We start from the raw sequence: 3,785 nt of genomic DNA, 5'->3' as shown, positions 1-3,785 counted from the left end.
CACACATATCACTTAACATGTATCATTATCATTTCCATTATAAAATATTTATTTCATACCTTTATGAGTCTCGTTTCATCGTAAGTAACATTTTTACTCAGCCACGTGAGTATCACTTTCAGCAGTACCAGAATTAGCTCGGTTGGAATGTATCTTTGTCTATTTGTAAAACAATTTTCACAAGAGTTGGGAGATATCACACTATCATAGGATATATAATGGCATGTATTTCTAGACTCCACATATGCTACATTGAATCCGAGAACTGACTAAACTGTAGCTTTGATACCACTAAATGTAACACCCGTAACCTGTATCTGTCGCCAGAATAGGGTTATAGAGCATTACCGAAACTTTAAGAACATTTTCAGATAATTCAAACATTTACTATTCATTACTCGAGATTTATTCATAACGTCTCTTAATTGGACCCTTGAGGCCAAAAACAAGCATTAGAATCGATTCCGGGCTTAATCGGAAACTTTAAAAATTTTTCGCAAAATTTCAAAATTTTTCCAAGGTGTAGGGCTCACACGCCCGTGTGGTCCAAGGGACATGCTCATGCTACAGACTATGTTCGACCCCATGTAACTCTTTGACTTGTGCACATGGCCATGCCACACGCCCGTGTGCTAGGCCATGTAGTTAATTAATTCTTTTCAAAATTACGTGTAGGTTTCACATGGCCAAAACACACAACCGTGTCCTAGGCCGTGTAGCACACACGGCTCAGACACACGCCTGTGTCCCTGCCCGTGTGCTCAATTCTGAGCAGTCTGTTTTCTCAAATTTAAGGTGTAAGGGACATACGACCTAACCACATGCCCATTACCAGGTCATGTGTCACACATGGTCTAAACACACGCTTGTATGCTTGCCTGTGTGGACAAAATAAAGTCATTCCTAGCTTCATTTCTCACCCAAAATCATACCAAATTCTTGCACCAAACTTACATCCAAAACACCAACCAATCCAAGCACTGAATTCAAGCAATTTATAATATCTCCATAAAATAAACTTAAATACATATATATACATGTACCAAAACATAATCATCACTAGCCATGCCAACGACTATATTACAATAATCATTTAAGTTTACATGCCAATATGACCAATATAACCTATACATGTCATTGTAATCATAATTGTTTTACCATATTGTACCGACATGGGCCAATGGATAGTATGAGTGATCTTTGCTAAGCTTCCAATCCAATGAGCATCCGATTTACTCTAAAACAGGGAAATAAAACTAAGTAAGCATAAAATGCTTAGTAAGTCAGTATAACATGGTATTTAACTTACCATTCATTCTATTTTAAGGTAACTATGTAAGGCATATTCAATCAATTTGACCTCAAGCCCTACACGTATCCTCATTTCCCTTGTTAGTCATTTATTCCAAATAACATCAAAACATATATGGGCTCAACAATAATCAAGTTTTCATCCACATATGTTTACCACAACATGTATTCATTTAACATGTATAATCATCTCTTTATATTTCAAGTATAATTTCGTAATAGTTCATCTCGAGTTCAGATTATTTCATGTCAGAACTTTACTCATATCATTCGAAACATCAAGGTCACACGGGTTGTAGTACACTCAAGGTGTACAAGTCTATAATCAAGGACGAACATTCTCATAAAACAATGTCCATGTACAAATATCATCATCTCATACTTTCATATATCAATTGTCATGTATCATCATTTTCTTGTATTTCAGACAGCTACATGTAATAACTCATTTTATTCATTTCTTCTCATGTCTAGATTGTCACCCGTTAAATTTATTTGAAATATCAATGGATACACAGGTAGTACACTCAAGGTGTACAAATCAAGATCCCTCAATTCCTATTCAATGGTACCCATAAGGTACTATTTCAGAGAGTACACTCTCAAGCCACACAAGTATACGATAGGATTACCAGTTCAGGCCATATCCTTTTTATGATATATGCTCTAAGAAGCTTGATCTGGATTACCCGTCCGGGCTAAATCCAACCCATAACATATGCTTGAGAGGACTTATATCAGGATTACCCATCCGGGCTAAATATGTAACACCCCTAACCCATATCCATCGTCAGAATGGGGTTACGAGGAATTACCGATCGTAATACAACTCAGAACAGACTTTCATTTCAGTTTTATGATCTAGTAAAATTTTAAACGAAACTAACATACTTCGATTCTATAATTCATATAATTTTCCAAATTTCTATTCAATCAATACAACCAAGTAATCATGGAAATCGAATGCTTAACTCATAAACAAGTATATTTCATTTCATATACCAATCATATATGCATACTTAACAATTTAAGGCATTGAATGATTTAAATATAGAATAACTTATCAACTTACAAATTATATGCATATAGTTTAAAACATGTAAACATACATCATTTCATTTCTTATAAATAACATATACCATTATGTCTATTTCATCTATCAAAATTACCATACCTTTATAACATTTGTTTACCTAACTACAACAATTGCATAACATTGATACATATATATATAATATTTTACTTAGCATATACCAAATATATACAATCAACTTAACCAATTAAACTACTCAAATAAACCGACCAAAACATTCAAGTAAAATGCCATTTGAAACCAACACAAAAACTACATCCATTATTCAAATTTTAATAGCCTAACTTAATCCACAATATTCAATACAACAATTATGAAATTAACATACTAGTAAACACATAATGACCTAATTTAAACACATTTTCCGAACCACAAATATAGCACATTTTCAACTCAATACAAAACCTAACATTGTGGTCTTTTAATACTGTACCTCAAACAAATAATATTAACCAAAAATAGTTATATAACATACTCATAATCTATTTTCATCAATTGTACATAATTAACCAACCATTCAAACACAATATGCGAACATACATTGCATTACAAACTGAATCAAATTAACTAATACACATTCGGATATATATATAAATCATTATCATTTTACTCCATTACTAAATTAAATCATTAAACCATTTCTAAAGATAAAACATACCATATAATATGCATACCAAAATAAACTCCAACCATGTTTGAATATAACGAATATTCTTTAATACCAAATCACATAATATCATCTTAACAAAACAATCAAGCAAATTCACATATACTTTTATCTATGCATAAACCATAGTCGAATCAACCACATATACATCCAAAATTACCAACCATTTCCAAATCATATAACACATATAAACTTGACTAAAGTTTCATATACTCACATAACATATTAGCCATTTTCCCATGGCTTAGTATATACGTACTTCAAACTTAACCAAATATAATCCAGCCTATACATGCCATAGGTTCAAGTTCAAACTTATAAAATACCAAAAACAGTCGATAGTGTGATGGACTTTGCTGACGATACCCAAGCTCATAACTCTTCTCCAAAATCTATAAAATAGAGGCAAACATAAACAAACACAGTAAGCTATCATAGTTTAGTAAGTCATAAGCAAATAAACAACTCAATGACATAATCAACTCATTTAAACCAAATCAAATTACACTATCATAATCACATTTAATCTTAAGTTTACAATTTCATGTATAACATATACTTTCACATATAAACTTTATCATTGTCGAATGTACATTTATACTCATATATGTATACTCAATAATCAAAATATAACATCACATACATATTCATAATATATGGCCGAATATACTATACAAATGCACTTATGTTTACATTAGTAACTTGTATAAATTG

Source organism: Gossypium arboreum, chromosome 9 (genome assembly GCF_025698485.1).
Source record: "Gossypium arboreum isolate Shixiya-1 chromosome 9, ASM2569848v2, whole genome shotgun sequence".
In the NCBI taxonomy this organism is placed as follows: domain Eukaryota; kingdom Viridiplantae; phylum Streptophyta; class Magnoliopsida; order Malvales; family Malvaceae; genus Gossypium; species Gossypium arboreum.
The sequence above is the reverse complement of the archived record's forward strand: the minus strand, read 5'-3'. Positions refer to the sequence as shown.